Here is a 24,184-nt window from a genome sequence, read left to right as displayed (position 1 = left end):
ACGTGGCAGATGCCGACATCACGCTTATCAACAAGCGGCTTGATGAGGCTCAAGGTATGTAATTCCTCAGGCGGCATCAGGTAAGAACAGTTTTATGCCTGTGTCTTACGATGTGTGTGCTTGACGCAGATGGTGCGGCCGCCGTGGAGAGTCTTAGGGCAGAACTTGCCCGAGCGGAAGAACAAGCCAGAGAAAGTGATGCGGCCACCAAGAAAGCCCTTGAAGAGCTGAGAGCCGAACAGGCTGCTCATTGCCGAAGCAAGGAAGAGATGGCCGAGATGGCCGAAAAGTTAAAAAGCACTACAAACCATTGCAGACTTCTTGAAAAAGAAGACCAGGCGAAACAGACGGACTTAGAGAAGGCCGTTGCCAATGCCAAGGATGCGCGCTCTGCGATGAGATCTGCGAAGGAGGAGTTGCGTCAGGCCGAACAGATTGCGGCTGGAAAGCCCTTTATGCTGCGAAGGAAATTTTGCGATCCGAAGTTTGCTCCGTTGGACCAGATGTGGAGTGTGGAGGATACCTATCTGGACTTGGCAGCGAGTGCTGCTGATGCGACCGAACACTTTCGAGATCAGAAAGATCGCGAAGTGGAAAAGCTTTTCTGGTCGCAGTTTCACAATCCAGAGCGTCCACTGGTAGTGGACGATCATTTGGCTCAATGGGCCGAACTGAATAGGTTGTCTGGACTCGCCATGAAGTACGTCATGGGTCACCTGTGGCCGGGGAGATCGGAGTCGAAGAGTTATTTCAGCTTGGTGCAGCAATTCCTTGACGCGGTGCCGCGTATAAATGCAATGAAGAGGTCAGCATGCATAGAGGGCGCTAGGATGGCTCTTGCCCGTGTTAAGACATACTGGGCAGAGATGGAGACCACCGTTGTTGCGTCCTGAGATTCGGACAAAAGCCGAGTACCCTCCGAGCACTATTTTCAGGAAGTTCTTGAAGGCGCTCGTGTAATAGAGACGCAGTGCTCGAAAGATGCTATGTTATGATAGCATATGTAATTATAAAGTAATATTTTGATAAACTGTAGTGGCCTTTTTTATACTTGTGCCTTCAAGTATTGGGAACACCTCCTGTGCGGCCGTTTTAATATATATATATACAAAATCTGAAAGATGGCAGTCGTTGGCTTCAGCCCCCACGCACATAATGCGGGGGTGCTCGCAGAAGACGCATTTTCACACTTAACCCAATGTCTTGGTCCTACAAAGGAGGTGATAGTGCAGCGGGCCAGGCAACCGGACTATAATGCTTTAACACTTTCACTTAGCCATAGGAGTTTGACAGTGAGACTATTTAGGTAGCCCCTTGGTGGCGACTACGCTCGTCCGAGTTCGGGGCGCGTATGTGCCTGACCGGGAAGCGGCCCTTCGTTAAAGCGGAGGAATCCGATAGATTCCGATAGGTCATCGAGTGGCTGACCAGTCTCACGCTACATCATGACAGTCAGTTTTCGGCTTTCTCTACTGAGGTGCTCGCCCGGTCGAACCAGGGCACAATTGCAGTAGTTCTCCTGGTGCTACCTTAGCCGATAGAGCGGAACGTAAGGTACCCGAACTCAGGAGCCAGGCAACCCAACATTTGACCAAAGACATGATTCGGAGTTGATGCATATAATGCCAAAACTCGCGACGCCGAACACTCCCTAAGGTGTTCGGTATTTATGAGTGCGGGTGAAACAACACTCTTTATTGAAAAAGCCCCTAGTGTCCAGGTACGTGCAAAAATTCTGACGTGGCCACATGCCAAGAAGCCATCCTCCTCCTTGGTTATATCAGAAAAAACCAGCGGATGTGTAGCAACAAGAGACAGTAAAAAAGGTTTACGCAGGGTCTTAATCTAAAAAGAATCCTTTAGGACGGGTCCCTACTGCACGTCTGCGCCTGTGTCTCCGTTGTGCCGTATCCTGGATGGGCGCCGCACGACGTTCATCTGTAAAAGAGAGGAACTGAGTTGAAAACGGGTCATGCCGAAAAAGTTTAAAATAAACAAAGTATAAAGTAAAATATATAAGATTGAGCTTTATTGTCTCTTATTGTATATGCGTGGATCCCCTAGTGCGGGGGTATATGGCCACTAAGCCTGCATCAATGATGAATTTGCACCGAACTCGTCTATCCGCGTTCGTGGTCTTGAATGACCTATTTCGAAGTTTTTTGGCCGGTGAGGCCATTTTGCTGTGGGGCTGTCAAAGCGGCCGCACAGTCCTCCACTTGGGGAGGCGCACTTTAGTGCTTCCCCTTCAAAGAGATGATGCCTCGTGGACCGGGCATCTTAAGCGTAAGAGATGCATAATGCGGTATTGCGTTAAAGCGAGCGAAAGCTTCGCGTCCCAGTAGTGCTTGATAGCGACTTGAGAACAGGACGATATGGAAGGTCAGCTTTTCGCGGCGGAAGTTATCGGCAGAGCCGAATATGACTTCGAGCCGGAGAAAACCCATACAATGGGTGTCCGGACCAGGTATTACCCCTTGAAAGGAGGTTTTGCTGCGGCGGATTCTTGCTGGGTTTATCCCCATGTGCTGGATTGTATCCTGATATATCAGGTTTAGTCCACTGCCGCCGTCCATAAGGACATTTGAAAACTGGAGTCCGCCAATTATTGGATCGAGTATCAAGGCAGTCCAGCCTGCATTCTTGATATTTCTAGAATAATCTAGCTGATCGAAGATGATCGTTTTTCACAACCTGTGGCAGGACCCTTTGGGGATGGGCCGTGTGGTGCGTACCTTTACGGGCGCTGCATGTTTTGTTATGTGAAGTAAGTTCACTATTTTTACTTCTTGTGGGAAGTTCTTTTGTTTCCTGGTGCTCTGCTTTTGGGGTTCGTCCTCGTCTTTGCTTGGTGTGTCGAGCCCCTTGTGTTCGGCATTGAGTCTGCCGAATTGTTTGAAAACCCAACAGTCTCTGTGGGTATGGTTAGCAGGCTTCCCGGGAGTACTGTGTATCTGACATATCCTGTCCAGGATTTTATTTAGGTTGGATGGATCATCCCTGTTATCCTGGGGGGCGATTTTGCCTGATTTTGTCGTGAGCCTTTGAATCCGGCATTGACTGCCGTGCTCTTCGGACTTTTGTCCTTAGTCCGGCGACGGTCCTTGTTGCGTCATGGTTTTCCGTTTCCATCCCTAGTTTCGGATGTACTTGGGTCGCTGGGGCTGCACCTTGCCAACCAGCTGTCCTCCCCTGCACAAAAGCAAGTCATGAGGTTTGTTAGTGCGGCCATTGTTCTTGGCTTTTCTTGGCCGAGGTGTCTGGCGAGCCATTCATCTCGGACGTTATGCCTGAAAGTTGCTAAGGCTTCGGCGTCCGGACAGTCGACTATCTGATTCTTTTTAGTGAGGAATCTATTCCAGAACTACCGAGCTGATTCTCCGGGTTGTTGAGTTATGTGACTAAGATCGTCTGCATCCGGAGGGCGGACATAGGTCCCTTGAAAGTTTGCTCGGAAAGCATCCTCGAGCTCTTCCCAGCTTCCAATTGTGTTTTTGGGAAGGCTTTTAAGCCAATGCCGGGCTGGCCCTTTAAGCTTAAGGGGTAAATATTTTATGGCGTGGAGATCATCTCCTCTAGCCATGTGTATGTGGAGGATATAATCCTCGATCCAAACTCCAGGGCCTGTTGTTCCATCATATGCCTCTATGTTTACGGGTTTGAATCCCTCTGGAAATTCATAGTCCAGGACCTCATTGGTGATACATAGGGGGTGTGCGGCGCCCCTGTATTTGGGTGTGCCGGATTCTCATGATGGCTTCATAGCATTGCTTACGAGAGCTTGCTTTCTTGGCCCATAAATGGACCTGACTAGGCCATGATGCGAATCCTTAAGTGGGTCGCATGCCGATTTAAGTGCGGCGCCGCTTGCCGCTTTATGGGGTCGTCTATCCGACCGTGTGGCTTTCTCATTTTTTGAATGCGAGGGCTCTAGGGCCTCTTCGTCGAATTCAGGCAGTAGCTTTCTTTTCCGATAGCTTTTAGTGTGGCGACCGTCGCCGTATTTATCTGCGGTATTGATTACTTTGCTCCATCTAATCCGGAGTGCATCTTCCGCTATTTTTCGCTTTCGCTTCTGCTTTTTTAGGCTATGTGCAGTTGCAACGAGCCTCTCGTGGAGATTCTTCTGCTCTGTGGGTTTATCCGGCGTGAGGTCGTCCGGAATGCCGTTTTCGCCGGAGAAGGGATGTTCGGTTTCTCTATCTGTGTTGCCCTGTTCGGACGGTTGCTCTAAGGCCTGCTCGTCGTCTACCGGCTCGTCCTGCTCTATGGCTGGGTTTTTATCGAGGCGAGGCTTGGGTCGGTGTTTATGCCGACGCTTTGATTGCTTTTCGGGGGGTCGATCTCCCGTTCCATCCCCTTTTTCCTCGTTATCGCTTCCTTTAGGGGTATCCACCATGTACACATCATGAGATGAGGTGGCTATCCAATGCCCTATGGGCGTTGGTTCGTCGGTATCTCCTGCATCGTCATCCATGCTGTCGATGTCTCCGGAGTCGAAGTTGAGCACGTCGTTTAAATTGTCGATAGTGGCTACCAAGTGGGTGGTGGGTGGGTTTTGAATTTCTTCATCGTCCGTATCCCATCCTCGCTGACCGTAGTTCGGCCAGGGCTCTCCTGATACGGAGAGAGACTTGAGAGAATTCAGGATATCGCCAAAAGGCGAGTGCTGAAAGATGTCTGCGGCGGTGAACTCCATTATCGGCGCCCAATCGGATTCGATTGGCAGGGGCGCGAGGGTTCGGAGTCCGGGGAGGAGTCCGGATCCTCAGAGTCACGGGTCGTGCAGAGTGCGGGGCTAGCGTTCGGCTCAATCGCCTTTGAGATCGCAGCCCCCGAGGTGACGTCCAACCGCTCGTCCTCGATTGGTGCAATAGGCTCCGAGTTAGGGGTCGAAACCGATGCGTGTGCGGCCTCCAGGACACTGTCCGGAGGCAGAGCTAGATCATGCCCCTCGAGATAGTGTGGCGCGCTTGGCCATGGCTCGAACCCATCGAAGATCAAGTCTCCGTGGATGTCAGTCGTGTAGTTTAAGCTTCCAAACCTGACTTGATGGCCAGGGGCGTAGCTTTCGATCTGCTCCAAGTGGCCAAGCGAATTGGCCCGCAGAGCGAAGTCGCCGAAGACGAAGATCTGTCCGGGGAGAAAGGTCTCACCCTGGACCGCATCGTTGTTGATGATCAAAGGAGCCATCAGGCCTAAAGGCGACGACACGGAGGAACTCTCAATGAAAGCACCAATGTCGGTGTCAAAACCGGCGAATCTCGAGTAGGGGGTCCCGAACTGTGCGTCTAGGCCGGATGGTAACAGGAGGTAGGGAACACGATGTTTTACCCAGGTTCGGGCCCTCTTGATGGAGGTAAAACCCTACGTCCTGCTTGATTAATATTGATGATATGGGTAGTACAAGAGTAGATATACCACGAGATCAAGGAGGGTAAACCCTAGAAGCTAGCCTATGGTATGATTGTTATCTATGGAGTTAATGTCCTACGGACTACAACCCTCCGGTTTATATAGACACCGGATAGGGTTAGGGTTACATAGAGTCGGTTACAATGGTAGGAGATCTTGAATATCCGCAACGCCAAGCTTGCCTTCCACGCCAAGGAAAGTCCCATCCGGACACAGGACGAAGTCTTCAATCTTGTATCTTCATAGTCCAGGAGTCCGGCTGAAGGTATAGTCCAGCTACCCGAACACCCCCTAATCCAGGACTCCCTCAGTGGTGAAGTCCAGAAAAGAGGAAACCTTGGTAACAGATCTAAAGGAGACCTTTGATAACCTCCGGGTCTACAAGATGATGCTTAACCCGGCCAACTGTGTTTTTGGAGTCCCAGCTGGCAAACTCTTGAGTTTTTTGGTGTCCAACAGAGGTATTGAAGCTAACCCGGAGAAAATTAAGGCAATCACATCCCTGGCCAAACCAGCGTGCATCAATGATGTTCAACGGCTGGCGGGTCGTGTTGCTACTCTGAGCCGGTTCATAAGCCGGTTAGGGGAGAAGGCGATGCCTTTGTATCATATGATGAAAAAGACAGATGACTTTGTTTGGAGTGAAGCTGCAAATTCTTCCTTTGAGGATCTGAAGAAACAGCTTGCTGAGCCACCGGTTCTTGCTGCTCCGATTGAGAAAGAGCCATTATTGTTATATGTAGCTGCTAACTCACGAGCTGTTAGTGTGGCCATTGTGGTGGAACGCAAGGACGCCGGCAAGGAGCATCCGGTCCAATGGACGGTTTACTACGTCAGTGAGGTGTTGATTGAATCTAAACAAAGATATCCACATTGGTAGAAGCTCGTGTATGGGGTGTTCATCGCAAGCCAGAAGCTCAAACATTACTTTCAGGGTCACCCAATCACTGTGGTTAGCTCTACTCCTTTGGGAGACATCATTCAAAATAGAGAAGCTACTGGACAAGTCGCCAAGTGGGCCATTGAACTTGGGTCTCATGGGTTGAAGTATGTGCCACGTACTGCGATCAAATCTCAATCGCTGGTTGATTTTATTAATGACTGGATAGAGATGCAGATGCCAGAGGAGAAACCAGACAACACATATTGGACGATTCACTTTGATGGGTCCAGACAGTTGGAAGGCTCGGGGGTTGGAGTTGTGTTTACTTCCCCTCGAGGTGACAAGTTTTGTTATGTGTTGCGATTGATGTTTCCTTGTACTAACAACGCAGCAGAATATGAAGCCTTGCTCCATGGTCTTCGAATGGCTAAAGAAAGGAGTCTGAGCCGGGTCCGGTGCCTTCGCGATTCAGATTTGGTGGCTCAACAAGTGTCAGGCAAGTGGGATTCCAAGGATCCTCTCATGGCGGCTTATCGCCGTGAAGTCGACGCTGTGCAAGACATTTTAAAGGTTATCAAGTGGAACACATTGACCGTAGAAAGAATGAAGCGGCCGATGCCTTAAGCCGGTTGGGATCTCAGCGTAAGCCGGTGCCACCTAACACCTTTTTGGATGTTTTGCATAACCCGTCTGTTAAGTTACCTACAGAGGAAGATTTGGTCGTTCCTGACCCGGAGGCACAGTTGGTGGCGGCTCTTCACGTCATCCCAGATTGGACAGTACCGTTCTTGGCTTACATGACCTGGGGCAAGTTGCCAAAGGATGAGACCCTGGCCCAACAGATAACCCAGCGGTCCAAGTCAATGACGATTTCTGACGGAGAGTTATACCATCGCAACGTCACTGGAGCGTTTCAGCGATGTGTTTCTCCTGAAGAAGGACAAGAAATACTTCGTGAGATCCATGAAGGGGATTGTGGTCATCACGCCGGGTCAACCTCTCTTGTGGCAAAAGCTTTTCGTCATGGTTTTTACTGGTTGACGGCTCACGCTGATGCAGAGGATCTGGTCAGTAGATGTGATGGATGTCAAAAATTTGCACGACGAGCGCATGTGTCGGCTCAGGAATTGCGGATGATTCCAATCACTTGGCCGTTTGCAGTCTGGGGGCTTGACATGGTTGGACCTTTCAAAAGGTCCAAGGATAAAAAGACACATCTTTTAGTGGCAGTTGACAAATTCACAAAATGGGTGGAGGCAGAGCCAGTGAGTAAGTGTGATGCAGCCACAGCGGTTCAGTTCATGAAAAAGGTGATTTTTTGCTTTGGTTTTCCACACAGCATTATCACTGACAATGGCACTAATTTGTCCCAAGGGGTTATGGAGGAGTTTTGTCAAAGAGAGCACACCCAGCTGGATGTTTCTTCTGTAGCTCACCCTCAATCTAATGGGCAGGCTGAGAGAGCAAATCAGGAAATTTTAAAAGGTCTCAAGCCCCGGCTCATGGTTCCCTTACAATGGATGCCGGGTTGCTGGGTAGAGGAGTTACCCTCGGTGTTGTGGAGTATCAACACCACTCCTAACAGGTCCACAGGTTATACACCCATCTTCATGGTTTATGGAGCAGAAGCGGTGATGCCTAGTGACATCCGTCATGACTCGCCTCGTGTGGCGGGTTATGTTGAAGCTAATAACGAACAAGCCAGAAAGGATGCACTTGACTTGTTAGATGAGGAGAGAGACTTAGCAGCGGCCCAATCAGCAATTTATCAACAGGACCTGCGCCGTTATCACAGCCGCCAGGTTCAGTCCGGGACTTTTCAAGAAGGTGACCTAGTGCTCCGGCTCATCCAGGATCTGTTAGATGCACACAAGCTATCCCCACCTTGGGAAGGACCCTTTGTGGTTAGTAATAACTTAAACAACGGGTCATATTACCTCATTGACGTTTGAGAGCACAAAGACTCACGTAAGTCGGAGGAGGAGACCCGCCGGCCGTGGAACATTTCTCAACTTTGGCCATACTACACCTGAGCCACCGGCTCTCATCATGTACATACTTTGATGTTGTATATACTATGATAAGTAATAAAGCAGGACCTCTGTCCTTTTCCTTTTCAAAGGTTATATACCTCTACTCTTTTTCACTATTTAAATGACTATTAAGGAGCTGATCATATCAGAATCAAGTTTAACCTTTTTGGTCCGGCTTATGATCATATTCGAATCTAGCTGTAAACCGCATGATCGCTTGGGGGCTTCCTGTTCAAACATAGGTCGTATTCGAACCAAAGAGAACATAGCTGTCGTAACCCTCTTGATCGGCTCAAAGCCAAAACTCACTAGGGGGCTTCTTGATTGTATCCGAATCTTAGCTTAACCCCTTTTGGTCCGACTTGGATCGTATTCGAATCAGGGTCGTTAAAAACCTCTCAAGGTCGTTTGGGGGCTTCCTGTTCAAACATAGGTTGTATTCGAACCAAAGAGAACATAGCTGTCGGTACCCTCTTGATCGGCGCAACGCCAAAGCCACTAGGGGCTATATGATCGTATTCGAATCTTAGCTTAACCCCTTTGGTCCGGTTTACTGATCGTATTCGAATCAGAAACCCCCAACTTTTAGTTACAAAGTTAATTTATATTATTTGCAAACTGCTATTTGCCTTACTGGTCTTTTATTTTCTCAATTTTAAACGGTCGGCACGGTATTTTCACCGGCTTGATTATTTGACAATAAGCTGCCAAGGCATAATGGTCATCAGGCATGAAGAAGCATTGACTTCTCAAAAAAGGATTGGATCATCAACCTCATTACCTGGGTCATATAAACCGGTGGTCCGATGCAAAGAATACAGGTATGACTGTTATTTATGAATAGTTTTTTTTGTGTTTTTTGTTAATCAAAGGTTATTTCAACCTTGTTTATTTTTTACATTTGTTTCTGTTTTTTCTACTATGATAAAACCATTGGTCATGTACCGGATGTTCTGGCCCGTTCGGTGCTAAACCGCCAAGCCAGTTTTTTCTTTTTTCTACAGGAACAGAGCCGAAACATGATAGAGATAACCATAAATGTGACGCATATATTGACACCGGGAAGCAAAGAGTCACACACGGCATCTTATGCACGATGGCATAGGCAAAATATGAAGTTGTTTCAAGCTAAATCTATTACAAGGCTTTAAAGAGCCCACAAGATGGTTATCACTCTCCCTCGCCGGTTCACCTCCTTCTGCTGATTGGAAGCTGGGATTGGACCAGTCAAAACCATTCACGGCAATGAACTCTGCTTCATCATCAATTAGGCCAGCCGGGTCAACTTCTGGGGCAAACGTATGTTGACGAACCGGCGGGATAAGATCTGTCACCTTATAAGAGGGAGTCGCCATCTTCTTATTCTCCAAATCAAAACCCGGCTGATATTTGTCAATATTGGTCTCATCTCCAAGAATAGTAACTTGAGGTCGAACTCCCCTCACGCAGGCAATGAAGTCATCCTGCTCAAATAGAGACCCGTCTTCCTTCACAGTCAGGTACCCCCTAGCTACATCCACCGGGTCTAGATCTGGCACCCAGGCTTTGGAGCAGCTCAGGGCAGTCAAGGCTCCGGCTCTGGCACAGGATCGTTTAACCTCTTGAAACCTGGCAGGTAAGATTGACAGTTTTTTCAAAACATCACTCAGCCGATTGGGTCCTTGGTTAGCAGGTGAGATGGTGGCAAGTGCTCGTTGAGTGCCAGTGTACAATTGCTCCACCAAGGTATAAACTGCCTTCAGTTTGGTCACACTGTCTTGGCTCAGATTTTTGCTGCATGGACCTGCGAGTATTAAACTAAGGCTCAGCGGCGGCTTATATTTCGGGTCAAAAGAAGGTATAAAATATCAGTACAGATGGCTTACCAAATATGGCGGAAACCATTTGAGACACCCGGTTCTTTAAGCCGGTCAGCTCCGTGGTAACCTCCTCAAGAGCCTCTTCAGCTTTTTCGGCGCGTTGTGTCAACAGCATCTTTTCTTCAGCCCAGGATTTCTTTTTGTCAGTCAAGCTGGTTTTCAATTTTTCCGTCTCAGCAAGACTCAATTGAAGTTTAGAATCAGCAGACTTGATTTCTGCCTCTTGATCCGCCAGCCAGGTCTTTGCATCAGTTAATTTGGAACGCAATTCAGATAGGGCATTCTACAAAACATACACAGGTGTGTCAAGGCTTAAACTAAAGTTCAAGATTCAAGTCTCAAGTACTTTGCACTGCAATACCACTTGACACTTGGGGGCTAATGTCTGCCAAAACAATTTCTAATGACTCTAATATATTTCAAGTCCCAAGTACCTTACAAAGTAACAACATTTGGCACTTGGGGGCTAATGCATGATATTCAGAAAGTCTCTCAAGATTAAGCCGGATTACAATATTTGTTGGGTTCGGCAAAAGACAGCTATGAAGTTAAAGTACCGGTTCATTTATGGTAAATTGAGCCGGCACTTGGGGACTACAGGTGAAGTTTACACTATTTTATTGGACTTTTGAAATACTTAGAGAGAAAATATCCATCTATATCATAAAGTCTCCAGATCATTCAGGATCATCATCTGAAGACTTGGGGGCTGGCAGAGTATAAGTAAACTGGAGAACATACCTCATATTTCAGCTGAAGCTGCTTGACCATCTCAATCTCTGATTCATGGCTGGAATGAACATGGCTGAGATAGCCGGACAATAAGTCATTAGCATTCAGATGACTGTAGTGAGAGATATCAAAACGCACTTTCTGTCTCTCCAGGGCTTCTTGTTTAGCAGTGTGCCGGGATAACACAGTAGGAGTCCCCGGTTCAACATAACGGCTACCAGTGACCAGAACGTCATGATCAGAAGATGATGGCGGGTTAGCTAAACCAGATGGTCTGGCAGTAGAGGGATTAACAATAGTATCATCAGCTGACGGCTCGGGAGGATCCAATTGAGCATTGGCAGCCGGGTCTTCTGGTGCTTCAGTTCGAGGGGGAGAAGTTGGCATGGTTGGTTCAGGTGCAAGGACTGACGGGTCTTCTGCCGGTTTAGTCACCTTGGCCTTCTTGGACTTGGCTTGACCACTAAGAAAGAGGTTATGAGACAGTTAGTACAAAGATGCAATTGGAAAGACACGGAGGAAAGATGAATTTTTCCTTACCCAGGGGCAGTCTTGAAGGCCGGAAATTGAGTCTGAGATGAGTCGCCAGAAGAGCGAGAAACCTCCTGCAAAGGTAAAATAAGGTTAGTAATGCAAGAGAATAGACTCATTAATAAAAGCAGAGGATAAAGATAAAAGAGACCTCATTCTGACGTTTTTGAGGAGTTTGTTGTACAATGGAAGGCGATTCATCATCGTTCCGGGCCTGACGGCGGCTCTCATGTTGCTGTTTTTTCAAAAGAAAATGAGGGACCAAATAAGCTAATGGGTGCGAAAACCTTACTTTCCGGGTTACCAGTCGAACTTTCTGTCTTGGCAAATGGGCTGAGTCGGAGGAAATAGTTACCTCTTCTTCTACAGCATGACTGGCCCCCGTGTCGTCCTTGCAATAGTCAGTCTTAATAAGGTTATTAAAAAACTGGCCAAGGGAGTCAAGGGCTACCTCTGACTCAGAATCATCGTCAAGTTTCAACAGGTCCTTAGCAGTGCTCTTTTTCTTCTTGGACCTCTGGGTCGTCTTCTTGGCGGCTATGGTGGCGGCTCTGGCCTTCTTGGCGGCTTCATGATCATACTTGGCTTTCCAGAAGTCATATTTGGCCTGGAACAAGTAAAACAAGATGGAAGGTCAGGCAAGCATTTAAAACTGCTGAGAAAAATACAAAGAGAAAGAGGTCAGGAGTTTTTTACCTCTGGCGCCGGGTTAAGTTTGCAGAAGGGGTTTAACCCAACTTTACTGCAGTCTTCATATTTGCCGTTCACCAGAAGGGTCGACATTGAAACAATATATTCTTCAGTTAGTTGAACGGAGCTATGACGAAGAGAGTCATCTGGGCCTCCACCATATTCATACATCAATTTGGATCAGCGGCTTAGAGGGATGACCCGCCACGCGTCCCAGCAACGAGTCAAATCAACTCCGGTTAAGCCGTTCCCCAGTAAGGCGTTAATCCTTTTAATTGATGGAATAAGCTTTTCGCGTTCGACGGTAGTAAGCTTGTCAGGGAGCGCAAACTTGGAATCTAGACGATCCGCGCGATAACCCGGAAGTGGTTTCTCATTGGCTGGTGAAGTGTCTTGACAGTAGAACCAGGTCTGATTCCAGTCTTTGGGATGACTCGGCAAGACTATTAGGGGGAAGATGGCGCCCTGTCGACTCTGAATTGAGATGCCTCCAAGTTCCAAGCTAGGGCCATTGGTACACTCGTTCTGGTGGTTCAGATAAAAATACTCTCTAAAGAGTTCCACATTCGGTTCTTCTTCAAGGTACACCTCACAGAGAACTTGGAAATTGCAGATATTGAATATGGAATTGGGCCCGAGATCTTGAGGGTGGAGGTTGAAAAAATGGAGAACATCTCTGAAGAACTTTGAGCCGGGTGGTGAAAAGCCTCGATTCATGTGGTCAAAAAAGACAATGACCTCACCATCTTTGGGATTGGGCCGTTCCTCGTCCGGGTCAGGTGCACGGTAAGACATAACATTCTTCCCTGGCAAAAATCCTATGGTGAAGAATTCCTTCAAATTGTCCTCAGTTACTGTGGAAGGGACCCAGTTGCAGACGGTCGGTGCTTTTGACGGCATGATGATCAAAAGACGAACTAAAAATAAAGTAACATGCCGACTCAAATTCAATGGTGAAATTAAGAGTTAAATGATGATGGCGCAAATAAGTAATGGCGGCTTAAGTAAGGGCTAATGTCATATAAGGGAAAAGTGAGCCGGCGTCATAAGCCGCCATGACTAAAGACATTTGAAGGAAACCAGAGACAGAGTTGGCTAAGTGTTCAAGCAAACAAGTTTCCTAATTTCTTGATATTATTCTGGATCAAAAGGGTCGTTCAAAATGGAAAATATTCTAGACCTAAAAATCTAGCACAGATGAGTTCATGAGCTCTAATGAGGCCTTTGAACCAAAGAAAGGGATCTGTTGGTATTGAGAATGGTCACAAAACAACTACCGCACGAACACATGTTCTCTTTGGATCAAGAACAAGCCGTAGTGGAAGAAATACAAGGAAACCGTGATGAACTATGAAGAACACGCAGAAACTTAGAAACCCTAATGCGGATCTAAGGAGCAGGAAGGTGAGCACTTGCAACCACAGATCTTCTGCGGAGGTCGCCGCAGTTCTCTGGACCGATTCAGGTTGATGCAGCGGCCAAGGTCGACGGAGACAAAGGTGAAGCGCGATGGCGGCGGTGCTCGAGCAGTGGGAGGGTTGCGAGAGGAAGAAGACGAAGAAGAGAGAAGAATGAGAAAGACCGGGGCGTGTCTATTTATAAGGGGATAAGCAAACAGGCGGGCGTGGAAATCGAGGAAGACCCAAATAATGACTATCCAACTAAACGAACGCCTCGATTCTCGAAAGACATTAAAAGATAAAGATCCATTGAGGATGACGTCATAATAGTTTTTTGTGTTTTCAGAAGATGATGTCACGGCGGGTTACAGAATTTTTACAGAGATAGGAAGATGGATTTCATCTAAGTATTGAAGATTGACAAGGAACAAAGTTCAAAGTCAACCTGGGGCCTAATGTTGGGAATATAGCTACCAGGTAAGACCCGCCCAGGTGGGGCCGGGTCAACCCCAACGACGGGTTATGAAAGAAGCCCAATAGTATTCAAGGCTACAGTTTATCAAGACTTGTAGAAGGCTTAAGCCCAGAGGCGGCTTAAGGCCCGATATTGTAAACCACCGTATGTAAAGAAAGACTTGTAAAGAAAGGCATACGAAGAAGTCACCGAGCCGGGCACATTTTATGAACCGGCCGGGACTCTGTAGGCCGACAGGCGTCAACCCGTGTATATAAGGGGACAACCCGGTGGCGGCTTAGGGCAAGAAACAAGAGATCGATAACCAAGCCGGCGGATTAGCCTCTTGGTGATCAAAACCTCAGCAATTCCAACACAACTAGACGTAGGCTTTTACCTTCATCGTAAGGGGCTGAACTAGTATAAAACCTCTCGTGTCCTTTGTCCCGATTAACCCCTTTAAGCTTCCTAGTTGCGATGGACCTATGACTAAGTCCTTTTGCTAGGACATCTGCCGTGACAATTCCATGACATGTTTGGTTAATTAGTTGTCGTGTCGAGTTAACTGTTTGGTTCAATTCTGCAAATGTGATGTTCAATTCTTCAAGGTGCAATTTTGTATTGTATTCTATGTGAGAAATAAATCGAATTTTTCTTTACAAAATACATGAGAAACAAATACAGTTGTTATATTTCCAAGTTGTCAAGCATGCTTGGTTTCGTTAACTGTCTGATCTTCTAGTATGTTATACATTGTGCAATGTGGTGCTCCGTTAACGTTTGTTTCATTTTGTAACACCCACAATGCAGCTATATCTCCCACGTGCCGGGGCAGGACTTAGATTCATAGCCGCATGGTAGGCTTGTCGCAAGAGGGGAAATCTTCACACATCCTGTGTAATGAATAAGAAAGGGATAAAGAGTTGTCTTACAATCTCCACTTCACACAATACACAAATAATCCATACATCATCCAAAGTACAATCAAAGGTCCGACTACAGAACCAAAATAAAAGAATACAACCCCAAATGCTAGATCCCCGATCGTCCCAACTGGGCTCCACTACTGATCATCAGGAAAAGAAACATAGTAACGGCCCGAATCCTCGTCGAACTCCCACTTGAGTTTGGTATCGTCACCTGCAATGAAATCCTCGGCACCTGCAACTGTTTGTAAGTATCCGTGAGTCACGAGGACTCAGCAATCTCACACCCGCGAGATCAAGACTATTTAAGCTTATGGGTAGGAGAAGGTAGTGAGGTGGAGTTGTAGCAAGCACTAAGCATATATGGTGGCTAACATACGCAAATAAGAGCGAGAAGAGAAGCAACGCATGGTCGAGAAGCTATAAGTGACCAAGAAGTGATCCTGAAAACTACTTACGTTCAAGCATAACACAAGGTCGTGTTCTCTTCCCAGACTCCGCCAAAAAAAGACCATCACGGCTACACACGCGGTTGATTCATTTTAATTAAGTTAAGTGTCAAGTTCTCTACAACTGGATATTAACAAATTCCCATTTGCCACATAACCGCGGGCACGGCTCTCGAAAGTTTATACCCTGCAGGGGTGTCCCAACTTAGCCCATCACAAGCTCTCACGGTCAAAGAATGATATTCCTTCTCCCGAGAAGACCCGATCAGTCTCGGAATCCCGGTTACAAGACATTTCGACCATGGTAAAACAAGACCAGCAAAGCCGCCCGATGTACCGGCAAATCCCGATAGGAGTCGCATGTATCTCGTTCTCAGGGCACACCAGATGAGACTAGCTACGAGTAAAACCAACCCTCAAGTTTCCCCGAGGGGCCCCGCAGGCAGCTCGGTTCGGACCAACACTCAGAGGAGCACTGGCCCGGGGGGTTTAAAATAAAGATGACCCTTGAGTCTGCAGAACCCAAGGGAAAAGTATATGGTGGTAGGTAGGAAAATGGTAAAACCAAGGTTGGGCCTTGCTGGAGGAGTTTTATTCAAGGCAAACTGTCAAGGGGTTCCCATAACACCCAACCGCGTAAGGAACGAAAAATCAAGGAACATAACACTGGTATGACGGAAACTAGGGCAGCAAGAATGGAACAAAACACCAGGCATAAGGCCGAGCCTTCCACCCTTTACCAAGTATATAGATGCATTAAAGTAAATAATATATAATAATGATATCCCAACAATATCCATGTTCCAACATGGAACAAACTTCATCTTCACCTGCAACTAGCAACGCTATAAGAGGGGCTAAGCAAAAGCGGTAACATAGCCAAACAATGGTTTGCTAGGAAAGGTGGGTTAGAGGATTGACATGGTAATATGGGAGGCATGAAATAGCAAGTGGTAGGTAGCGCGACATAGCAATAGAGCGAACAACTAGCAAGCAAAGATAGAAGTGATTTCGAGGGTATGGTCATTTTGCCTGCAATATTCTCAGAGTTGTCGAAAGCTTGATCCTCGTAAGCGTACTCAACAGGTTCCTAGTTCACATACTCATCTCCGGACTCTACCCAAAGAAATAACACAAGCAAAGGACCAACAATCAATCACAGTGCAATGCACAAACAACATGATGCAATATATGCAAGACATGATATGCAATGCATATGCGTGCTCCGGAAGGGAAAGAATGAACAAGGCATCAACTTGGCAAACCAAGTATGCCGCTGGAAAGATGAGACGATTTCGGTTGAAATCGATATAAAGATCACCGGAAACGGATGCAAGGTTTGCAAATGGCAAGCATCACAAGAATGACGCAAAACTGCGATTAACAGCAAGATGCCACTTAGAATGCAACAAGAAACTAAGCTACTGCACTCCAACATAGAAACAAAGCATATGGCAGTGATGTACAAGAGATGCTTGACAAAACATGAACACTGAGCTATGGCTAAATCACACTAGAACAGATTCAAACAAGCATGGCAAAAGTGCAAAAGTTATCAGCATCACAGACTTAGTAAAAATACTAACATGTCAAAAACAACATCAGGAAGAAATGTTTAGAGCAAGCAAACATCATGCTAAAGGAATATAACATAGCAAACCAAGGCATGGAATGATTCTACTAAAAGCATAGATTAAATGTCCCTTACTGATCATGAGCCAAAAAGGCACAGAAAATATGATGGCACCCATGTAAACATAGCAAGTTTTATTAGAAGTTTTAGACTTAGCAGAAAAATAGAGCATGGCAAAAACAGAATTATGATAGCAACTTTGCGAGCTCAAATCACTCACCACAAAGCATTTCATGAAAAAACAAGCATACCAACAGCAAGATTACAAGTACATGAAGCTAAAAATGGCAAGAGCAAGTCCATAGGATGCATGCATCACTAGCAACAACCATGGCAAAATTGATTAACATGTAAACAATCTGCCAGCAACATTTTATAGCAAAAGTAGAGCAAGAACAAGACATGCTAGACAACTCCATAATTGCAAACAGGGGCATGGATGGATAGAGCATGACACCATGTTCAAAACATCCTTACTGAAGTATCTCAAAATAAGCATGTATCTCCCTGTAGCATCAAGTTTACATGGCATCAAAATAACAGCAGGCAAAAAGTTAGCAAAGTCCTAAGTCCCTGAAAACAGCAACACCATGAAGCCTAGTTTGCATGCTTGTGCTAGTCACCACATATATCACAAAAATACAAGACAAGCACCCCGGTAAAGATGGCATGAAGTAGTTCAAAACACATGTATACCTCAAGCTCATATGATGCACACATCAAATGCAACAAAAATGAAAAAACCTCATAAACTGACAAGTACCAGCAGTTAAAATTTTATAGCACTCTTGCATCAATGAAAATGGCATCATAATGAACATGAACATGCGTGGAAATGCTTCTATCATGGAGAGCTCAATGAGACGAACAATTCGACATATCATATGCATGAATCAGAGCACGAAGCATATAGATATGGCATGACAGTGGTAGCACCAAAATATGACAGAAAAGGACTTGGTGGAATTTTCAGGGTCAACCTTTTGGATCTAGGGTTTGCACGCTCTGCGAGGATCGCCGGAGATGTCTCCGGATCTGTCGTGGCGGAGGCGTTCGCCAGAGACCAGAGCTCGAGCGGCGCGGCTCCGGCTGGAACAACGCGGGGTCCGCGGCGGCCGGCGGTTGAGGCCTGCGACGCCGGCAAGGGCGCGGCGGCGCCCGGCGGAGGACGGGCGTGGGCGTCGCGGCGAGAGGAGGCTGCGGCACGGGGCCCGGTTCAGCCCGGGGCGGGCCGGATCTGGGCAGCGGCGGCAATGTGGGCGCGGGTGCGCCACGTGGCGGCGGCGGATTGGAGGGAAGCGGCGGCGCGGACGTGTCCGGCGCGGTCCGGACGCGTCCCGCGGCGAGGAGGAGCGGGGCTACGGTTTTTGGACACGAAATTGTGAAGGGGATCACATATTTACAGGTAGAGGGAGTTTGCAGTGTCCAAATGAGGTGTAGTTTTCACCCACACGATCGTGATCCGATGACGGAGGACATGGATGTGGTTTAGATGGGTTATTGGGCTGTTTTGGAGGGACGTTGGGCTGCAACACCAAAGAGGCTTTTGCGGTTACTCGGTCAACCATTGGAGCATCAAACGGCCTCCAAATGGAACGGAATTTGACAGGCGGTCTACCGGTGGTGTACCAAGGCCACTTGGCAAATCTCGGTCCATTCCGAGAAAGTTTAACACCCGCTCACGAAAAGAGACAAGAGGGGTGCGCCGGTGCATGTAGGAGTGTCAGGTTGCGAAACGGACAACTGGGAAAATGCTCGGATGCATGAGACAAACACGAATGCAAATGCGATGCACATGATGACATGATATGAAATGCATGACATGAACAAAATGCAAAACGAAGACAAAACCCAACCACGAAGGGAAATCTCATAACTTAAAGCCGGAAATGGCAAGAGTCGGAGTTACAAATATGGCAAGTTACATCCGGGGTGTTACACATTTGTTGTGGTGTTTAGTTAACTATTTGGTTCAATTCTGCAATGTGATGTTCAATTGTCGTGGGTGCATTCTGTTATTGTATACCATGTGAGAAATAAATCAAATTTGGTTGTATTAAATACATGAGAGACAAATACAATTGCTATATTCCCAAGTTGTTAAGCATGATTGGTTTGGTTAACTGTCTGATCTTCTATTAGGAGTATGTTATATTGTGCAATGTGGTGCTCAGTTAATATTTGGTTCAGTTGTTGTGGTGTTTAGTTAACTGATTGGTTCAATTCTGCAATGCGATGTCCAATTGTCATGGATAGATTTTCTTTATTGTTGTGCATGTGAGGAATAATCGAATTTGGCTGCACTTAATACATGAGAAACATATACAATTGCTATATTTCCTAGTTCTTACTCATGCTTGGTTTGGATAAATGGGTTTTCCATGTGGCTTGAATTAATGTGATGAATCTACAATATGCTTATTTTTCATCAACATATTTTACTAATAGCATGCGAACCCTCACTTAACCTGATCACTAACTACCTTATATGTGTTGCAGGGAAACAATGGGAAGCACTAAGGTTTACAATCGAGGTTTGCACATGCATGGTCCTTTGTCTAATAGCACATTATTGTGCAATTGCAAGAACCATTCTAATATTTAGGTTTTTAACAATTTGGTCTTACACATGTAGGTCCTGCTGTCAGAGGTTTTGACCCACTGTTCGATGCTTTTTTCATATGGGGAAATGAGTTGCCATTAATATCAGTCAAGTCAAGAAACTCAGAAAGATTGTTAGGATAAAGAAATTAGCGACAAAAAACAACAAGATCTTTGGCTGCACAATGAAGAAGACATCAGTTCACTACAGGATGGTATTAACTATTATACCTTGCCTTTTTATTCCTTTGCCCCATTTCCAATATAGAGAATATATTTATGCACATCTTTGTTTTCAGGCCTTTCCAAAGCAGTTCACTAATGATTACCTCTCAAACCACCTGTATGGTCAAGAGGCGAGGAAGGTATTCATACAACACCCACGGTTCAATATTGAAGTGTTCCTGAAGAGGATGAAGGATGGACGGTCAATCATCCACAGGCACTGGCCTAAAGTTGCAAAGACCTTCAACATCAATGAAGGCTCAATATTCACCTTCTGCTTCAGCAGTTTTCCAGATGAGATACATCTGTGTATGTACTATCTATGATGCTAATTTTGAAAGGTTATAGATGTTGCATGTGAAACTTGGTGCTGGTGCAGTTGTGTAATGGGGTAGCTGAGTGCTGAAGCTATACGATGTTGTACTCTTATGTATTTCAATTATGAAAACAAAATATATTGTGTGCTTAATATGAAATGTCAATTAGATTAATAAATAGATTATTAATAATAGGATAATTAGCCTGCTAATTGGGTGTTTCTACTGCAAACGGTTATTGAGAAAACACCATGGATGATGACCTCAAGCAACGCACACTGTTTCTAGGAAACCGTGTTGGATTAATGAACAATCACACACGACATCCTCTTGAAAACTGCTTGCGTTAGGCCACCTGGCGCAAACGTTTACAACATAAAAACTGTGTGTGATGGACAGCCTTTGCCAGACAGTTTCTTCTACGCATCGTGTGTGATGCATTCAATAATGCAAACGATAAAATTTTTAATATCGTGTGCAATGGAAATGCTATCACAAATGATTTAACGGGGAGAATTGTGTGTGATGTACCTGCGAACAGAAACATTTTCCTTGGAGCGACTGTGTGGGATGTATATACGAATAGAAACGTTTAGCAGGGACTGACTGTGCGGGATGAACTTACGACCGGAAATGATTTCACCTGTATAATTAAAAAAAATTAGCACTACTGTATGTATAACTGTATTTGATCGCTCGCCAGTCATACACGACCTCATTTTGCCAAGCGTGTGTGCCAGGAAGGCATATCCCCGACGGTTTCTAGGTCGTGTGGGAAGGACCCCCTAACGCAGTCACTCACTAGGCGACGGTTCCAAATGCCATCGTGGAAAGGGGTTAAAAACTGTTTGTATAACACCTCGATGTACTAGTGTTATAACAAGACTTCTCTCATTTTCTCAAGAACAAACATAACTACTCACAAATTATTTTCATGTTCAAGTTTAGAGTAGTATAATATATGTTTAAGGATCTGATCATATGATCTTCCACCAAATAAACCAATTATCATCAACTACAAGATGTAATCAACACTACTAGTAACCCACAGGTACCAATCTGAGGTTGTGAGACAAAGATTGAATGCGAGAGATGAACTAGGGTTTGAGATGAGATGGTGCTGGCAAAGATGTTGATGGAGATGAGTCCTCCCACGATATAAGGATCGTTGGTGATGACGACGGCTTCAATTTCTTGCCCCCGGAGGAAAGTATCCCTAGCGGAATCACTCCACTGAAGAGCAAAAGTGTTCCTACCCGGGTTATTCCTCGAGATGGTGGCGCTTCGTCCCGAAAGTCTTCCTCTATTTTTTCTAGGGAAAATGGCTTCATATAGGAGGAGGGCCATAGAGTCCTACTGGTGGGCCAACGAGCTCACATGGCGCGCCCTAGGGAAGGGGTGCGCCACTTGAGCTTGTGGCTCACTGGTGGGTCCCCTCCTGTTATTTCTTCTTCCACTATTTTTTATTAATTCCAAAATAAATCTCCATAAATTTTTAGGTCATTTGGAGCATCGGAGAATAGCTATCTCTATTGTAGCTCTTTTTAGGTCCAGAATTCCAGGTGCCGGCGAGTACCCCCGTTATGTAAGTCTTACAAAATAAGAGCGAAAAGGCATTAGAATTGCATCACAAAGTGAAATATTCATCCTAAATATTATAAATAACAGTACAAAAGTATGGTGCAAAATGGGCATATCACTCATTATCTCCTTCATAATCCCGTGGAGTGTCTACAATGCAGACATCATAGGTGGAGGTAGTCGCTCGGCTTTCGGTATCATTAGCGGTTGCCGACAAGACATTGTCGGAAACTTCGTTTGAGTTCATGTGTTTTCCAAGGAGTAGTTTGATATGTTGATTAATTCCTCGACAATAGCAACTACGTGGGTGGTGAGCGGGACAGAATGTTTCATGACTTTGGATTCACCTTTGATCCTACCGTAGACAAAGGTCTGGCCGTCCGAGAGGCTAAGGTTTTGGATTTGATTTAGCATCTCGTTTAGAGCCGAGATGTTGCCCTCTCCCATCTCTTGACGATAGGGGGAGCCAACCCGTAGTTGAGCCGAGGCGTGGCATGACGCCACCTCGAAGTTTTTGCTAGAGAGGTTTGTTGCCTAGACTGGTTGGGTGGTGCTCCGACCCGAGCTTGAAGCCGGGTCCGGGGAACAAATCTCATCATGGGCTTGCTCTAAGATCGAATCTGGCTTGTGGGTGATGACATCCGTAGAGTCCTAGAGGCGATCTGATACCAAGCCCGACAAAACGAGTTTGCCGTGACAACGACATATTCCAGATTGTTAAACCAGAGATCTTGGTCTAGGGGAAGGTTCTCCACTTAGCCGAGATGGCCCGCGGGGTCGGTGAGTGGTACAATGCTGCTGAAGGCAAAAAGCTAGCCAGGGACGAACATGTCCCCTCAGCCAATGCTATGATCGATCGGAAGACTCGCGATCGAGCTCTTGTGATCACCTGGCGGGACCTGCATGGGCCACAAATGTCGGTGCTAAAACCGGTAGATCTTGAAGGAAATATGCCCTAGAGGCAATAGTAAAGTTATTATTTATTTCCTTATATCATGATAAATGTTTATTATTCATGCTAGAATTGTATTAACCGGAAACATAATACTTGTGTGAATACATAGACAAACAGAGTGTCACTAGTATGCCTCTACTTGACTAGCTCATTGATCAAAGATGGTTATGTTTCCTAGCCATTGACATGAGTTGTCATTTGATTAACGGGATAACATAATTAGGAGAATGATGTGATTGACTTGACCCATTCCGTTAGCTTAGCACTCGATCGTTTAGTATGTTGCTATTGCTTTCTTCATGACTTATACATGTTCCTATGACTATGAGATTATGCAACTCCCGTTTACCGGAGGAACGCTTTGTGTGCTACCAAACGTCACAACATAACTGGGTGATTATAAAGGTGCTCTACAGGTGTCTCCGAAGGTACTTGTTGGGTTGGCGTATTTCGAGATTAGGATTTGTCACTCCGATTGTCGGAGAGGTATCTCTGGGCCCTCTCGGTAATGCACATCACTTAAGCCTTGCAAGCATTGCAACTAATGAGTTAGTTTCAGGATGATGTATTACAGAACGAGTAAAGAGACTTGCCGGTAACGAGATTGAACTAGGTATTGAGATACCGACGATCGAATCTCGGGCAAGTAACATACCGATGACAAAGGGAACAACGTATGTTGTTATGCGGTCTGACCGATAAAGATCTTCGTAGAATATGTGGGAGCCAATATGAGAATCTAGGTTCCGCTATTGGTTATTGACCGGAGACGTGTCTCGGTCATGTCCACATAGTTCTCGAACCCGTAGGGTCCACACGCTTAAAGTTTTGATGACAGATATATTGTGAGTTTATGAGTTTTGATGTACCAAAGGTTGTTTGGAGTTCCGGATGTGATCACGGACATGACAAGGAGTCTCGAAATGATCGAGACATGAAGATTAATATATTGGAAGCCTATATTTGGATATCGGAAGTGTTCCGGGTGAAATCGGGATTTCACCGGAGTACCGAGGGGTTACCGGAACCCCCCGGGGGCTTAATGGTCCATAGTGGGCCTTTGTGGAGAAGATGAGAGGCGGCCAGGGCAGGGCCGCGCGCCCCTCCCCCTAGTCCGAATAGGACAAGGAGAGGGGAGCGGCGCCCCCCCCCCTTTCCTTCCTCTCTCCCTCCTCTTTCCCCCTCCACTCCTAATCCAACAAGGAAAAGGGAGGGAGTCCTACTCCTGGTGGGAGTAGGACTCCTCCTGGCGCGCCCCTCCTGGCCGGCCGCACCTCCCCCCTTGCTCCTTTATATACGGGGGCAGGGGGCACCCAAGAGACACAACAATTGATCGTTTGATCTTTTAGCCGTGTGCGGTGCCCCCCTCCACCATAGTCCACCTCGATAATACTGTAGCGGTGCTTAGGCGAAGCCCTGCGTCGGTAGAACATCATCATCGTCGCCACGCTGTCGTGCTGACGAAACTCTCCCTCAACACTCGGCTGGATCGGAGTTCGA

Source organism: Triticum urartu, chromosome 5 (genome assembly GCF_003073215.2).
Source record: "Triticum urartu cultivar G1812 chromosome 5, Tu2.1, whole genome shotgun sequence".
NCBI lineage: Eukaryota > Viridiplantae > Streptophyta > Magnoliopsida > Poales > Poaceae > Triticum > Triticum urartu.
Note: the sequence above shows the minus strand (reverse complement) of the source record.